Source organism: Erpetoichthys calabaricus, chromosome 7 (assembly GCF_900747795.2).
Source record: "Erpetoichthys calabaricus chromosome 7, fErpCal1.3, whole genome shotgun sequence".
Classification (NCBI taxonomy): domain Eukaryota; kingdom Metazoa; phylum Chordata; class Cladistia; order Polypteriformes; family Polypteridae; genus Erpetoichthys; species Erpetoichthys calabaricus.
Window position 1 is genome coordinate 51,470,029 of NC_041400.2, and position 18,848 is coordinate 51,488,876.

Here is an 18,848-nt window from a genome sequence, read left to right on the forward strand (position 1 = left end):
CTGTGTGAAAAAGTAATTGCCCCCTTGTTAAAAAATAACCTAACTGTGGTGTATCACACCTCAGTTCAATTTCCGTAGCCACCCCCAGGCCTGATTACTGCCACACCTGTTTCAATCAAGAAATCACTTAAATAGGAGCTGCCTGACACAGAGAAGTAGACCAAAAGCACCTCAAAAGCTAGACATCATGACAAGATCCAAAGAAATTCAGGAACAAATGAGAACAGAAGTAATTGAGATCTATCAGTCTGGTAAAGGTTATAAAGCCATTTCTAAAGCTTTGGGACTCCAGCGAACCACAGTGAGAGCCATTATCCACAAATGGCAAAAACATGGAACAGTGGTGAACCTTCCCAGGAGTGGCCGGCCGACCAAAATTACCCCAAGAGCGCAGAGACGACTCATCCGAGAGGTCACAAAAGACCCCAGGACAACGTCTAAAGAACTGCAGGCCTCACTTGCCTCAATTAAGGTCAGTGTTCACGACTCCACCATAAGAAAGAGACTGGGCAAAAATGGCCTGCATGGCAGATTTCCAAGACGCAAACCACTGTTAAGCAAAAAGAACATTAGGGCTCGTCTCAATTTTGCTAAGAAACATCTCAATGATTGCCAAGACTTTTGGGAAAATACCTTGTGGACTGATGAGTCAAAAGTTGAACTTTTTGGAAGGCAAATGTCCCGTTACATCTGGCGTAAAAGGAACACAGCATTTCAGAAAAAGAACATCATACCAACAGTAAAATATGGTGGTGGTAGTGTGATGGTCTGGGGTTGTTTTGCTGCTTCAGGACCTGGAAGGCTTGCTGTGATAGATGGAACCATGAATTCTACTGTCTACCAAAAAATCCTGAAGGAGAATGTCCGGCCATCTGTTCGTCAACTCAAGCTGAAGCGATCTTGGGTGCTGCAACAGGACAATGACCCAAAACACACCAGCAAATCCACCTCTGAATGGCTGAAGAAAAACAAAATGAAGACTTTGGAGTGGCCTAGTCAAAGTCCTGACCTGAATCCAATTGAGAGGCTATGGCATGACCTTAAAAAGGCGGTTCATACTAGAAAACCCTCAAATAAAGCTGAATTACAACAATTTTGCAAAGATGAGTGGGCCAAAATTCCTCCAGAGCGCTGTAAAAGACTCATTGCAAGTTATCGCAAACGCTTGATTGCAGTTATTGCTGCTAAGGGTGGCCCAACCAGTTATTAGGTTCAGGGGGCAATTACTTTTTCACACAGGGCCATGTAGGTTTGGATTTTTTTTTCTCCCTAAATAATAAAAACCACCATTTACAAACTGCATTTTGTGTTTACTTGTGTTATATTTGACTAATGGTTAAATGTGTTTGATGATCAGAAACATTTTGTGTGACAAACATGCAAAAGAATAAGAAATCAGGAAGGGGGCAAATAGTTTTTCACACCACTGTATATATATATATATATATATATATATATATATATATACTGGGATCCAGTGAGATTTACTGGTTGTAAAGGTTGTGTGTACAGAACCTGTCTACTCTCATGTGAGAAGTACTTGGGAGCCATCATTAAGCAGTGCAGGATGATAAGTTAACAATAATATTCAATAAAACTCTAATACAAAATATTATTGCTTTGAATATGAATAATAACCATTATATTGCAAAAAATCTCTCTGAATTACATATTATAAATCCAGTTGTAATGCCTCAGTTTTATAAAGCCATTTCAAAGCAGCAGCTATTCAAAGCATATTTAGAAAATGGAGCAGGTAGATATACAATTAGAATGGGCCAGAGCAGCACGGAAAAAAATGTGCAAGATTTATGTAAGCTGTGTTTTAATGCTCCCTGCCAAAACCAAATTGTTGTAACATTGAGAAGCATAATGTGCTACCTATTAGCATTAAGCAAGAAAAAATAACTAACTTGATTGAACTTGTGTGTGAAGACATCCTTCTCTTTTGTGGCCCATAAAGGTTTTGTGCAGTATGCTTAGTACTTCACTGCCATGCCTGCCTAATATGGCAATTTGTTTTTGTTTAAGTAGAAATTATCTGTTGACATATTTGAAATGAACTATATAATGTGTTCATTTGGGGCAGTTAGATCAGATTCATTAGAAAAAAACAGTGGACTGTAGCAGTTAGTATATTTCTGGAGAGTACAGTAAACTAGATTAAAAAACAGCTCTAATGTCATAACATACGTACCCCAGGAGCTGCACTGGCACTCACTCACTTTATTTGCATGTTTTGCTTGTGCTGTTGTATCTTAGGTCATTATGATTGATATTATGCTTTCTTGTAACAGATGATCTGATACCTTCAAGTTTCTACTGTTCCTGGAACATCATCAGGATTGACATTCCACCTCAACCAGTCCGCTTTATACTCAACCTCTGATCCCAAAAACTCATTAGCACTAAACACCATGCAAAATCTTCTTTGACTTAAGACAAAATACATTTTTGTTCTTAGACATGTGCATATAAAATTTGTTACAATTTATATTTCCAAGATAAACGTTATATTTTTGTTTATTTTTTAAAGTCTGTTGCTTGGAATTGTGAAGCACATGACTTCAAGCATAATACATCTCTATTATAATGGCAGAGGCTGAGTTCACACCTCATTGGTTGAAGGTGAATGACTGCCTGGGAACAACTCTGATGACATTCTAAAAACAGTATAAACCCAATAATGTGAGATTAAACCCCCATGACTGTTGTTGTAGAATACTTTGCTAGACAGTGTGTGACAATACTACACTGGATTGCATTCTTGTGGGCAGTGCTTTGATTGCAGATCCATAATAAGGTTATAATTGGCTTTGCATAACCTTTCACTGTCTTTCTTATCATGGCTTCCAAATGACCCCAGCAGTCTCTGCTTGACTTGCTCTGAAAAATGTAGAAAACAAAATTTTCCTTGTGCCATGTCAGATCAGGTCAGGTCACGTTGGGAAGCATGCATGTTGCCACACCCACCACAAGATGAAACAGCTTGGGATCTTGGTTGGCAGCCTTCCCAGGCAGACACGCAGTCCAGTCCCACCCTCCAGAAATGACCCTCTATCTGCTGCAGCTATGTGTTATGTGGGTGTCCTTTTGGCCTGGTCCAGCCACTCGGGTCTTCAACAATGAGGATCCTATGTGCCGGATCACCCTAGGGGAATCACACCAAATGGCCCTAGTGCTGTAACTGACGTTCCCTCATAATGCAGGTAATGTGCCTCATTCGGGACTCCCATGAGCAATCGCTCATTCGACAAAAAGTGAGACCAGCGGTACCCAAGGATTCTGCAAAGAGACACAGTACTGAAGGAGTTCAGTGTTCGTCTCAGGTTTCTAGATAGCGTCCATGTCTCACAACCATATACTAAGACAGGAACCACCAGAGCTCTAAAGACTTGGATCTTCGTCCTTTTGCATTGATATCGGGATGGTTTCTCGCTAATTCCTTATTATGTGGCACCACCTATTTGTTCTAACAGCATATGTCCTGTATGTGCGTAGAGCTGACTGGCATGGTTTGACTATCTCCAGTTTAGCACCCTGTAACATACAGCCTCTCATGGTCTCCTTTCTGCCGTGTGCTCTTAGATTTCTCACCATTGCCTTTTGATTACTGCACATCTTTTCATGACATTGTGTAAGACTGAAACTTACTTGGTGTGATCAATTTTAACACAATTTGGTAATCCCCTAACAGACAGAACATTTATTTTTTCAGATATAACTTTATTTGTTCCCGGGGGAAATTTGGCTTTTTATACAGGCTCTTTAAATAAGTAAGTACTGTAGATAGATAGATAGATAGATGGATGGATGGATGGACGAACGGACGGACGTTCGTTTGTTCGTTCCATTAGCTATAAACTGTATATATGCTGTATATATAAATATATACAGTATGTTTATGGGTGTGTGTACATTTCTAAAAAACATAGTATCTTCTTACATACAGTATGTTTTATGTATTAATTTTATTAAATTTGGACCACATCTACTTTTTTCTTTAAAAAAAACTTTGTAATACTTAATTCCTTAGTTATAATAATACGGAGTAGAATTTGCAGGTAACAGCAACTTTAGAGAAAATAAAGTTATCTTAAAACATGTTGTAGCTGCCTTTGTCCCAGATTACCAAATTTCTGCAGCTTTTAGTTTGCTTCATATGATGGTTCTGGCAATGACATATGTTCATATAATTTCACAGACCAACTATTTTCATTTTAAAGGTTCTAGTAAAATTCAAAGCAAAACAGTTCATACAAAAAATAAGGGAAAAATGTATATTAAAGAAAAGAAAAGTTCTTTTTAAGGCCTATATATCTTGTTTCAGGTTTGGTCATGCAGTCACTTATGGCACGTTAAGTCTGCTAAGCATGGTCAGAAAACTGTATGCCATTTTTAAATATATCTAATAGTCCATGCTAGCAGTAAGACTGTTTCCTAACTGGCTTAATTAATACTCTGTTTTACAGATATAGCTAAGAATGTTCTATTTCATGTTAACAATACATGGGGTAAATGGCTATACCATATTCTAAGTAACTATGAGAAAATTATATTTTATTGAAATTAAGCAAACACTTGCATGAATTTTATATTAAACATTAATTTTCTAGGATTGGCTATCACACATGTACTGTGTTCTTTCTTTGTCCTGTCTTCCCTTGTTCTAACTTGGCACCTCTGTAAAATTCATGCAAACTGAAAAACAGCATCTCCATCAGCTACAGGAAAAAAATCACACTTCATTCTGTAGAATTGTGGCTTGGCTCCATTGGTTAATTTGCTGTGTGTTTTTTGGTTACTTAGATGTGTGTTTACCTTTCCATTCAAAGGTTGTTTAACATTGACAGGAGTGACAAAACCACTTATTTTATCTGTTTTTTGCTTTCAGAATATACTAAATGTCATAGTTTTCTTCAAATGAAACTTGACTGAGGTTGCTGACTACTTTGTAAGGTTAATCAGATAAAATAGTAATCAGGTTCAGATTAAATTGGTGTGCATTACTTTAAAATTTTTGTACACCTATTCCTCTTAGGAAAAAAAATAATATAATGCAAACAATATCATATGCCAACTATATTTTTGATAATCCCAGTGTTTCTATTTAAAAGACAGGGGACAGCCAGCTGTTTTCCTTCCCAGAAATGGCTCAGTCAAAAAGATAGCAAGAACTTTTGTACAGCTCAGGACAATACTATACAAACACAACATTTTTCATTGTTTTTCACTCAACGTAAAACACATTTCCTTTCACTGTTGTAACTGAGCAACAGGTCATGTGGATCCACCTACTGGGTAAATCCTTTTAATTAAAAAACAAAACAAAATCATGGGTGCACTAAAGCACAACAAAAATATCAGCTGCAGTAACCCAAGGTTTCATTCTCAACAAGTAGTTAAGTTACTTGCACAGGAGCTCCATCACTGCAAGGCAAGATCCCAATAATTTGCCACCTTCCAAGGGGTTGTCCTGATATTTTAGCACCAGGTCTTCAAGGGTGGGCTTGTTCTGGTTGTTGTAGACAGGATTAGATATACTCACTGCTTCTTGGAGCTAATGATGAAAGAGAAGAATGTGTGAACATTAGCTCCCTCTCTAGACATGGAGTGGTTTTGCTTACCTCATTTGCTCCTTGAAAGTGATCCCCAGGCTACATGCATGATATAGTATAAAGTTTAGGGAAATTGTTGTAATAGGCTTAACATTCCAACTTTCAACATACTTGCCTGTTTTAGGCACAAATATGGTTTTTACCTTTCCAGCATATTGTTTATGTATCTGTACATTTATACAGTATGTGTCTTTGGCAAGCATAATTGAACAGTGAAAAAAATTCATGTCAAATTTAGCAATCTTTGTAACTTTATTAATTTTAAGCAAATTGGTTAATGATTTTTTTCCTTCACTCTTTCTCCACAGTCCTCAGTATTTTTTGGGGTGAGATCCATTCTTTTCATATCATGAGAAACCACCTCCAACCACATTTTCTTTACTCTCCAGCCCACCTCTACACTTCTTCACCCAATTATCCTCTGTCTTTCACTCCACATGACCAAACCCCCTTAGTCCATTTGTTTTCCTAATCATACCTGTCACATCTATACCAAGTTTTTCCGTTAACACTTATCTTCCTCTTATTCTGTGGTATTCCATACATGATCTGATCATTCTTATCTCTGTTCTTTCCATCAATACATCATGTTCCAAGTTCTTTGACCATGTCTAATTTCTGTAGTACATACTACTAATCACAATGCTTTCACAATATTTTCCTTTCAATGCCAGTGTTCTGTTACAACTTTTTAAAACTATTCATTGTATTAAGATTTGCAGTTTAGCTCCATCTAGTGGTTACAGCTGGTATTTTCCCTCCCTTCCCTTGCTTCCTGTCACGTGAGGTAATCAGGAAGTTAATTTAAGAATCAGGAAGGCTGTTGTCATGTGCATGGAAATGCACTAGTCATAATCCACTGTCATCTGTACTTCATGCTTGTGATAGCATTGTCCATATGTATTATTTTATTTTAACACTATCTTTCCTTTTATATTTATTTGCAAAATGGAGTAACTCCTTTAGTAGTTTATTAATAATATGTATATAATGACACAGTAATATACATTTGGAGGATATGTTTGTTGTTAATATAAAGCCACTTGTTTTAGTTTCACCATTTTTATTCCAATAAACCTGTGGATAAAGAAACAACCGTCTATAGAGTTTTGGATAAGGAAAGGTGTTTATCTGCCTGTCAAAGCACATAGTCTGTGTGGAGGTCAGGACCACCAGTAAGAAGTCAAAATGTGGGAGAGCTCACAAATTTCTTCTATGCTCACTCTTGCTATCACTGCAGTACTGCAATCACATTTGTCCTTAAGCATTCCACCATCATGTTTCCTTTTGTCTCAGTAATTCCTTTGTCCAACTGCAGACATTTTGTGTTGTTTTCAACCAGATACTGTATTTTTCATTGCTCTGCACTTCCAATTTACATTTGATGCTTCTGAAACTGGTCGATGGTAGACTTCTCCGTTCGCTAGTAGGTGAGTGAGTGATCATGGATCCTATTAAGGATGAACCTAGCAAGGACTTTACCCGGCACCGAGAGCAGTGTTATCCCCCTGTAGTTGCCACAATCCAGGCGATCACACTTCCCTTTCCAGATAGGGACGACAAGTCCCATTTCCCAGTCAGTTGGGATGACACCAGTCTCCCAAATGAAAGCGAAGATTGCTTGCAATGCTAAGAGGACAGCCTTACCACCAGCCTGGAGAAATTCACCCTGGATAACACAGATCCCCGCAGCCTTCCCTACCATCAGCTAGTTTACCACCTTTGCAATCTCGGTGAGTTGGGGGTTCACAGCTAATTGGAGGATCAGCCTCAAGAACCGTGGACCCAGAGATAACCACCATCCTAGCCAGAGGATCAGCCTTTTAACAGCTGTTCAAAGTAGCCAACCCAATGGATCACAACTGCAGTGCCATCCATAAGGACTGTTCCATCAGCCACTCTAACTGCAATTCAATGAGGAACAGATTCAGATGTGTGTAATGCTTCAATTCCTCTGTAAGCAGGACGTGGGTCACAAGACCCTAGATGGGGTGTAACTTCCTGACAGATTCCTCTAACAAACACCTCCTTATCTGCCCTCAGAGCCCTCGCAGCCCTCCTTCTCAGTTCCCGATACAGACCGGAGTTGCCATCAAGCTGTACACTGCAAATCCTCTTGATGATACCCAGGGTGCCCAGTGAGTTAAAACACCTCCTTCTGGGAACACCAATAACACCAACACAACCCCCAGCAACCTTCAGGGTCTTGTCACGTCCCCCAGATCACATTAGGATCGGCAGTCGCACCCAAATATGTAAATTCCTCACACAAACTGCATGCAGACTCATCAGAAACAGCTTGATCTTGGGGTCTGGTCAAGTCCAGCCTCATTTTCCTAGTAGGTGGTAACCTACTGGACCTAAGCTGGATCTTCAGAGTAGCAACAACAAGTCTGTGGTCAAAATTCACAAACTGGGTACTTCTGTAGACCCTGCAGTTTTGTAAGAGCCTCCATCGTCTGCCCACTAGGATGTGATTGACCTCCTTCACAGCACCACCAGTATTGGGGTACCAAGTCCAATGATGCGGCTCAGGGCGCTGTAACCAGGATCCAGCGATTCACAGCCCCTGACCTTTTACAAAGTCAAGAAACATGGAGCCACTTTCACCACGGTCACCAGACCCATGGGGACTAAGACAGTACTCATAGTCAGCCCTGTCAGTGCCAGTGGCTGCATTTAAGTCACCCATGACCAGAAGAGTGTCATCTTGTGGGCACCCATCAAGCACAGAGCATAGTTGCGAATAAAATGTGGGGCATCTGTTGGCAAAGAAAGATTCACTCATCTTGACTTTGCCGACGATGCATGCTTCCAAACCTGACCTGACGTGACATGACCTGAAACCTCATTTGTTCGCATGTGCATTTCAGCAGATTTACTTCTCACACTCTCCTCCTTCAACTTTCCACTTTCAAGGCCGGGGATTTGGGAGAGGAGAAAGCAACTGACAGAGGATGACACACTGGATGAAGAGTATAATAAAATCCTCCAGGACCACACCTATGCTTCGGCTGTGGATGCCAACCTAGCGCTTGATGAAAACATGTGTCTCAGAGAGGATATCTTCCAGCTGAGGAAACAAATAGTGACTCTAACAATGAAATAGTGGTTTGCATTCACTGTTTTGCTGGCTGAAGCAGAGACATTCGCTTTTTTACAAGGTAAGATGTCCAGCAGACTCATGTTATTACGTATTAAGCTTATATACATACACATGTCCTTGAATAAAATTTAATGAGTATAAACACCAAAATTGTATCAAAACATCATTAATCTCACTTTACTCATTTAATATATCAAGGATCAAAGAATGTCTGAAAATAAAGTGTCAGATCTCAATCTAGTTTCTGTGAATCCCATTAGTTTCACATATTTGTACTCACTATGTGATTTAAGGGATAACATACGAAATATATGTTAGCCTAGTGCAGGCCTTTAGATCATATGATTCACAGAAACTTGATTTGACGAAAAGAACCTGGGAGGACTGCCTCTTATGATGAGAAGAGGTACAAACCAGATTGCATCACTCTCTGACTGCTACTGTTGTGCAAAGACAGCCAGGCACCCGGCCTGTCATGTATTCCTGCTGGTCATTGAGTTGCCCCCATGCAGCCAGACAGCTGGAGAAAAAATAAATAAATAAATAAAACTTGCAGCCATTATGCCTGAAGTGATGGACTAGTCTAGGCTATAAATGCAACTTGCTGATGGTGAGAGAGGGATCAAATCAGAGTTTGAACAGTGGTAGTTGCTGGTGGCAAATGCAACATTTAGAAATATTCAAGCTGGTGTCAGTGACGACACCTTAGGTGCATTACAGATACCTTATGGTTTTTATTTGATAAAGAAAAATGTGGTTGTAAAATAGGAATTGATGCTTTTAGAATCATTGCTCTTAAGCTCTGCAGAGGAGTTCAGTTTTGCAGTGACTGGCCCCCAAAAAAAGCTTAAAGGAATAGTGAGTGAATATGTTCAGAGCCTTTAGTTGGCGGAACTAATGTGACAATACCACTATTACTAGTTCTATTACTCTGAAGAAACAGTGTTCAGTGTTCAACCTTTTTAGTTTGAGGTTGAAAATAACCTTCTTCCTAGTGTTCCTAACCAGATGAAGATCATACAAAATGCCAGGATGAAAGGCTGTGACGTTCCAATTTACTAAACTTAAGATCAAATAATTGTTTTTGTTTTGTTGATATTTCCCTGATGTATGTAGGTTGTACAGTCTGCTTGTTTTAAAACTCCCAAAATTGGAAACAACTTATAGCACCTATGTCATTCATTGTGGGCTATTTACTGATTTCTGCTGTCTCACATACTATATTCACTGTACTTTTAGTGGCACTGGAGTGACCATTCCAGTGAGCAAACTTGGACATTCATGAATGGAGATCTTCAACTAAGTCTTTTCAAAGTCCGCAGGACTTGCCTGCTACATAAACCTTTTTATTTTTTTGTAATGTAAACAGTGTTGACTGTGTATTGTGTTATCTTTAGGTAACACATAAAGTAGCTATAGCAATAAGAATATATCCTATCAGAAAAATCTTACTCATTGATGCTTGACTTCCACTAGTCTTTAGAGCATTACCTGGAACTTGCATTACAAAGTGCACCTTGACAGTATTTTTTCATTGAAGAGCATTTTAAAGTTATTATACAGTGTTTAGCTGAAAGCTATAATGAAGTTTATTAAATTTTTGCTTGCTTTGCATATACCATAACAGTTTATACTCATTCTTGTACCCTAAGCATGTCTTTTTATTCCTTTTATACTCCTGCCTTTCCATAAGACACACAAACATGATTTAAGTAAGATTGCTAATGGGCATTGATTTATCTAGAGTGAGAATAAGGAATTAAACCAAATCTCTGCAAGTGATTATACTCTAGTTTCATATAGGTCATCTGTTCTCCAGTGTTATCCCAAGTGTTATGTTTGGTTGTGTGAATTTTACTTCTATTACTCTAGTACATTAACACTAATTTCACTTTTACCGTGAAAGTGGTACTTAAATACATTTCAAACTTGTAACCACCTGGCCTTCAGTTTTTTCATTTCCCTGCACTTGCTAGAATAATTAATGATTAAACATTATTCTTATCATCTGTTCATATTAATCTCATAATCATTAAATTAGCTTCTGCATCTCATTAAACTCCTGACTAGATTTAAAACGTTTGTAATAGCCATACAGCTGGTATGATGTCATATGAAATGATTACTTTAACAATTTGTGTTGTACCACTCCAGTTTAACGTAATTAATTCCACATGTATTAACTTGGGCACACCCCCTAAAAAACAGATAAACAAACAAACAGCAGTTAAAATGAAGTTTCATCTTTCCCAGTTTTAACCATAGTTTCCCTGATTATATGCATAATGTAGTATATTATTGTTAGACTTCCTTTTTAATCAACACTGCGTTTTTTAGAAGTGCAGCTGAAAAGGGCAAACAGAATTAAGGCTTTATATTGCAAAACAGGTTTGATTTGCTAAGCTCCCAGCATTCTAAAATACACAAATTTGTTCCACCAAGTTTTCCGATAGCTTGCAGATGGGCAATGATTAATCAGAGAGCTAACTGTGAAGTAGTTTGCAATTAAACTGGAAAGCTCTGAAGCATGCTAATTGAATCAGAAAATTAGAGACACTGAACAGTAATTGGCTAGTTCTCATGCAGCAGGTGCCAGGCTACTCATGTGTAGAACAAGGTATTTAAGTCACATTAGCAGTAGTAAAAATACTCCTTGATATGGAACAGTTAGATTTTCTGCTTATTTTCACCATGGTTGTCAAAACAGACCTAGTGCCATACAGAGCAATTACATCTTGCAACACTAAGTTAGAAAGCTGGATCTTTAAGAATAGCTATTGTAGTTAAAACAGTAGCAGTAGAAGAGTCAGTCAATCAGTCATTGTCCAACCCGTAACATCCTAACACAGGGTCACGGGGGTTTGCTGGAGCCAATCCCAGCCAACACAGGGTGCAAGGCAGGAACAAATCCGGGCAGGGCCCCAGCCCACACACACCAAGCACACACTAGGGACAATTTAGGATCCGCCAATGCACCTAACCTTCACGCCTCTGGACTGTGGGAGGAAACCAGAGTACCCAGAGGAAACCCACACAGACACGGGGAGAACATACAAACTCCACGCAGGGAGGACCCAGGAAGTGAAGCCAGGTCTCCTTACTGCAAGGCAGCAGCGCTACCACTGCGCCACCGTGCCCCAGTAGAAGGGTGTCAACTAATTATATTTTTTCTTTTAAATATGATGAAAAATAGTTCTTTATCATTTTTAACTGTTTGTCTAAGAATAGAATGACCAAATGGCACTTGGTGATTCCCTCTTTCTACTCTTTGCTATCTTTACCTTTTTAAAATTTTGTGTGTAATTTGTAATTAATTTAATATTAGTTGCTGATATAAATGTAATGTTCATTTGCTAATTCAGTGACTGTTTCATTCCTCTTAACATTTGATTAGCACTGCTAAACACCCTAATTCAAATGAAGAGAATTTAGATTTGAATGGATATTTCTGCCCTTCTGGCACGTCCTGATTTTTGATAATTATCATCCTTATTTTGTTGAATACAAGATTTCCAGTAAAATTGTGACATATGGCAATAAAGTTGAGCTTGAAAATTTCATCTAACACAATAAGCCTGTAAGAAAAAGACATCATCTGGCACTAGCCAAGGCATGAATGAGCAATTCTTTCACACCTGTGAACACCATTGCATCTATATATGATACTAATTTTATTAATTAAATAGACCCTGATTCAGAAGTACTTCCCTTTACAATGTATTTTATCAAAATTAATGTATCAAGATCTTTTAGATAGGCATGTAATTTGAAGGGTTGTTTCCCCAACCCCCTCTCTACGATAAGGTTTGCCTTGTTCATTGATGTAAATAAGACCAGATACTTTCTGTAATGAAGAGAATAATGCTTTGCCCTTTTTTCGCCTGTTCATTCTTATGTGTTTGTGTGTTTATATTAAAATGTAATATATTTAATTTAGGTATAAAATATTAATGTACAGCTTTTTTATATATTAATATTAATTATATATTAAAAGTACTGAATTATAGCAAGAATTTAAAAGAACTAAATTAAAGCAAGAATTTTTGTTGAGGGCTTTTAGAAAATGTTCATTATCTCAACCTAATTCCTTAGTGTTTGAGTGATGTCATTCTGATTTAATATTGGCTTTAGAGAAAAAATGAGTTACAGAATGCTGCCACTTTTGCTTCCATTTATCCATGCCAACTGTCAGAAATCTTAACAGAATGAATGTCACAGATTTGTCATTTAAGCATATCACTATTTTTTCACTAAAGCAAAACTGAATATACCATGTATTGTAATCATATTTTAAACAGTATAAAAGAGATGAAGGCTACATAACAGCTTTAATATTGTAATTCATTTCCATATTTCATATAAGAACTAAAAAGGAAATATCACAAATATGTTCCTGATTTACATGTCTTGACCTTTGCTTTTATATACTGCATCTCTATATATGTATACAAGTATACACATATACAAGAAGGGTCACATACAAATGCACAAGTTGAGGCCTTTTTTAATAAACCAATATGTTCTTCCCAATTTTAGGCACAGAAGATACTCATAAAAGTGATGCTACTCATTAGCATTCTTAACCCAATCACTTGCTGTAGAGGACTTGTAGATTTGTTTCTACCACTGAAACATTCTGCCCTCATCTTCATCTGAATGAAATGGTCTATTAGTCTGGTTTTAGTAAGATTGTGGGCTGTGCATCACTGTAAATGAGTATTCCTGAATAAATACCCTTTCTGAATACTATATGTATTTTTGTAATCTCCTTGTCCTCCGTTCCACAATCATACCATGTTTAAGAATGTGTAGGATAGTAAAAGAAGAAAAATATTTCATTTCTATTTTACCTGTAAACAGTGTCACATTTAATTGTTTAGCTTGAATATTTAAATATTGTTTTTTTTTTTTTCTTCAATAGTGGGTTATACCCTATGACTTGGTTTCAAAGTGCATGGGGACATGGTGCTTTTTAAGTATGCAATTTATCAATTCATCACGTTTAAAGATGTGGAGGTTTTTACCTTTGTCTGCAAAATTTATTAAAAGGCACATTTTTGGAAGCAATCATTGCAGCCAATTTAGAAAGTACTTACCCTATCAAATTTTTGTCAGGCTTGTGTCTAAAGAATTTGTCCTTGTCACTAGCGATGAGCGAGCTCTGCTGCATAGCTTGGCCTCAAGTTTGGTAAAATTGTGGAAATGTCTGAGAACTTTGCTGAACTCAGCAGAATGTATTGATGCCAATGGAGAAGGAGAAAGTAAAGTAGTTTTGAATGGATTACAGTATATTGGTGCAGTGGTCTTTTAAGTGTCCCTGACTGCTTCTGAAATGTCTACAAAACTATGCTGGACCAATTATTGTGGCAAAAAATGTAACCTGACCTGTGAGGCAACAGTGTTAACCACTGTGTCTCTGTGTCTCTCTAAGATGAAATTAATAGAATTAAATATCAAACCAATAATATTTCTGGCAGACAGAAAGTATAAATTCACTAATGGTTGCACCTCACAGACTCAATAGCATGCACTCACTTCTGTCAAACCGAAAACTACAGTTTTGTTTTTTTTTCTTTCCTGACACTTTTACTCATTCACTGCCACTGCTAACAAATAGGTGCTACAAAAAGCATATGAATTCTTCACTCCTTCCTGTTTGCATCAACTGTATATCACTCTGGATAATACTATAAAAAGGGCAGGCTATGTATTTATTATACACAGGTCACATACAAATCCATACAAAATTACTTTGTCTTTAAAATCCAAATACACCAACACATTTCTAGTTTCCATATACAGTGCATCCGGAAAGTATTCACAGCGCATCACTTTTTCCACATTTTGTAATGTTACAACTTTATTCCAAAATGGATTAAATTCATTTTTTCCTCAGAATTCTACACACAACTACACATAACACCCTATAATGACAACGTGAAAAAAGTTTACTTGGAGGTTTTTGCAAATTTATTAAAAATAAAAAAAACTGAGAAATCACATGTACATAAGTATTCACAGCCTTTGCTCAATACTTTGTCGATGCTCCTTTGGCAGCAAGTACAGCCTCAAGTCTTTTTGAATATGATGCCACAAGTTTGGCACACCTATCCTTGGCCAGTTTCGCCCAGTCCTCTTTGCAGCACCTCTCAAGCTCCATCAGGTTGGATGGGAAGCGTCGGTGCACAGCCATTTTAAGATCTCTCCAGAGTTGGCATGATACGATCCAGGGTGTGTGTGTCTGAATCGGATTCAAGTCTGGGCTCTGGCTGGGCCACTCAAGGACATTCACAGAGTTGTCCTGAAGCCACTCCTTTGATATCTTGGCTGTGTGCTTAGGGTCGTTGTCCTCCTGAAAGATGAACCGTCGCCCCAGTCTGAGGTCAAGAGCGCTCTGGAGCAGGTTTTCATCCAGGATGTCTCTGTACATTGCTGCAGTCATCTTTCCCTTTATCCTGACTAGTCTCCCAGTCCCTGCCACTGAAAAACATCCCCACAGCATGATGCTGCCACCACCATGCTTCACCGTAGGGATGGTGCCAGGTTTCCTCCAAACGTGACTCCTGGCATTCACACCAAAGAACTCAATCTTTGTCTCATCAGACCAGAGAGTTTTCTTTCTCATGGTCTGAGAGTCCTTCAGGTACCTTTTGGCAAACTCCAGGTGGGCTGCCATGTGCCTTTTACTAAGGAGTGGCTTCCGTCTGGCCACTCTACCATACAGGCCTGATTGGTGGATTGGCCGATCGCTCAGTTTAGATGGCCGGCCAGCTCTAGGAAGAGTCCTGGTGGTTTCGAACTTCTTCCACTTACAGATGATGTAGGCCACTGTGCTCATTGGGACCTTCAAAGCAGCAGAAATTTTTCTGTAACCTTCCCCAGATTTGTGCCTCGAGACAATCCTGTCTCGGAGGTCTACAGACAGTTCCTTTGACTTCATGCTTGGTTTGTGCTCTGACATGAACTGTCAACTGTGGGACCTTATATAGACAGGTGTGTGCCTTTCCAAATCATGGCCAACCAACTGAATTTACCACAAGCGGACTCCAATTAAGCTGCAGAAACATCTCAAGGATGATCAGGGGACACAGGATGCACCTGAGCTCAATTTCGAGCTTCATGGCAAAGGCTGTGAATACTTATGTACATGTGCTTTCTCAATTGTTTTATTTTTAATAAATTTGCAAAAATCTCAAGTAAACTTTTTTCACGTTGTCATTATGGGGTGTTGTGTGTAGAATTCTGAGGAAAAAAATGAATTTAATCCATTTTGGAATAAGGCTGTAACATAACAAAATGTGGAAAAAGTGATGCGCTGTGAATACTTTCCGGATGCACTGTATGTGCAAATTTTGTGTTTAAATATATTCACAAGGACCAACATTATATAATGGTGTGCAAAAGTATTCAATCAAAAGTTTCACTTCATAAGTTTGGCCTACTTGTCATCAATTACCAGTGTTACTGTTATTTTTTTATCATTGTTACTATTATTGCTATTATTTGTTAATAAAGGTAGGGGGCTGGAGTCAATCCCGACAGCACATAGCCATATGGTAAACATCCTTGGATAGGGCATCAGTCCATCACAGGACCCACTCACACACATACTCAAACTCATAAAGGACAAATTTGGAAAAACTGGTTAACCTAACATGCACCTCTTTAGAGATGTAGTAGTATAAATAGTGTTAGTTTTGTCACATATATAGAATACAATGAAAATGCAACTTGCGTTTACACCCAACCTCGTCATCACAGTTTGATGCCATAGCAATAAAGAATAGTAAAATTTACAAATTCATTTTAAAGAAGACTGGGCTACCAAGGCAACATTTGAATGCAGAATACCACTTTTCTAGTGTGTGTATAGCCCAGGGGAACCATTTTGCACATCATTGGCTTTGTATTGAGAATCTCTCTGCTGTCCACAGAGTCCCTAGTGAAAAACCACACAGATATCAGAAAATATGGTCAACAATTAGGCTCGGGATTCAAACCCATAACACAAGCTCCCTGCATTGAATTTTCTGTGGTGCTTCTTTTCTCTGACCATAACATGATTGTTAGGTTAAGTAAACTCTGTTAAACTGGCATGATACGATCCAGGGTGTGTGTGTCTGAATGAGCCTTACCCTGTGATAAAGTTGGTTCCTACCTTATATTCAGTGTTGCAGGGTTAAGCTACAGTCCTTTATGACCCTCTAACTACCAAGGTTTTAAATTGGATGTATGAATGGGCAAAATACTAGATTGTGAAAAATATAGTACCACAGTTACCACAAATATAGGGGGAAGGTTCAACGGCCACAATGTTTTGTTTGTATGGTTCGTTTTATTTTGACAAAGAGGGAATAGTCCTTACCTATTTTATCAAATTAACAAGACCAAAGTAAATTGAAAGAAGACAAGATTTGTTTAAAAAGCAAGTTGCTTAAGTAGTCCAAAGGAGTTGTGTGCAGTGTTGGTCTTCAGAATACATTGATCACAGAGGAAGTTCAATTCAAAACTTGTCAGTAAGAAATGAGAATAAGGAATCATTGTAGTGCATATAGAGACATGTAATGTAGGGTCAGGAGGCAGAATGGAAAATAATAAACTGTATCAATGAAACAGAACCCATAATGTGGATACAAAAGACAATTTTAAAATCTCATGTGATACCACTTTAATTACTTTTAACTTCAAGCCTTATGAAAATGCCAGAGGTTATTAAAAATTACAATTGATTTCTTCTTTTTTTTTTGTTTTTCATTTTTGCAGCACTTTGTAGTCTCAAAGCACTTGAGCCTCATGTTTAGATGTGAACAAAGATTAACATGATACCATAATGATTAATTTTCCATCAGAATCTGTGGAAGAGATTGTATGTTCTTTTGATGGGCTAGTGACCCTAGTAGTGTACATTCTTGTGAATTGCCCATCCCTGCTTGTGCTGAATTCAGAAACCTTACATTACCTTTTTGATTTTTTTGTAGTCATAAAAGGTGGTATGTAAGCTAAACATGTAAACATTATTTACAAAGTACACTAACAGCCTCAAATTTGCTTATCCGATTCGGGGTTGCATGATGGGGCTGGGCCCTATCTAGGCAGGACTGGGCACAGGAATATAAAGAGACCTTAACTTGTATCTCTTGTATGAGAGAATAATTAAGTTCTGTATTGAATTTTTTTGGTTAAGAAAGAACTGTTTTTACTTTACCCTAAGTTGAAATGAAATAACTATAAGTAAAACATAATATACTTTGTTAATACTTTTTATGTTTTTTAAATATCTTAGTTCTGCATTACCTAGGAAGGTCATTTCTTGTGGACTTTTGTCCCATTTACATGAATTTGACCAAATGAGTATATTTATCTGATTGTCTTTTGTGATGCAACTCTATTCAACAAGGCTTATAAGCGGTACTGAAAATGTGTGTCTGTGTCTTCCCTAGTGAACAAACCCTTTTTCTGTTTATAGTAGGCTTTAGGGTGGTTTATTTTTCTTGTTTGTTTATTTCTTCTTCATTTTTCATGCAGTATACCTTAAGGGATAATACATTTGCTACTCCCAAGTCTTCCACTAGTGCTCCTAGCAGTTCCCGTTGGCTCAGTCTCTGTAGCTGGAAAAAGATGAAAGAACAACCTGAAGTAAAAATTCACTGGAAGTACAGCTAGTGTAAAATCAGAAAACTTTATTAGAGGAAGCAATGAAAAAACAGTCATTGTAGATCACACTATGGTATGTTTATCCTCCAGCCTAGCTGCTCAGTTTTTAAATGTAGTTTTGGGTAATATTCTTTAGAAAAATCTTAAAGTAGGTTGAAAACTATAACTGAAATTAGAAGTACAACCAAATGCTCAGCATTGACCCGACTAAAAATTGCAATAGGATGTCTTAGCTTTTATGTAGCAATGAAATAGCTCATATCCTGAAACATTTAATTTACATGGACATTGTAGTATTAGTAGTGTTAGTAACAGACACAGTCACAGTTAAATGTTTATATAAAGTGTTCTGAACAAGAAGCTTTTCTGCCATTCATACTTGTGAGTAAAGTGTAGTGACTGTGCTCATGTGAATGGCAGGACAATCTGGTCCAAAAAAAACACTGTTATGTACACATGAAAATGTTTTA

At 37.8% G+C, this 18,848-nt stretch overlaps 1 protein-coding gene and 1 long non-coding RNA gene across 2 annotated transcripts in view; one reads left to right on the forward strand and one right to left on the reverse strand.

Moving 5' to 3' along the window:
* Positions 1–18,848, forward strand: part of fam172a (family with sequence similarity 172 member A) — a 744,353-nt gene that overhangs the window by 634,331 nt on the left and 91,174 nt on the right. The gene's annotated exons all lie outside the window — the stretch shown is intronic.
* The window catches only part of LOC127528864 (uncharacterized), a 109,263-nt gene continuing 108,384 nt past the window's right edge, over positions 17,970–18,848 (reverse strand). The window contains exon 3 of the long non-coding RNA XR_007935470.1: positions 17,970–18,332. This is a non-coding gene — a long non-coding RNA (uncharacterized LOC127528864). The remainder of the gene's footprint in view (positions 18,333–18,848) is intronic.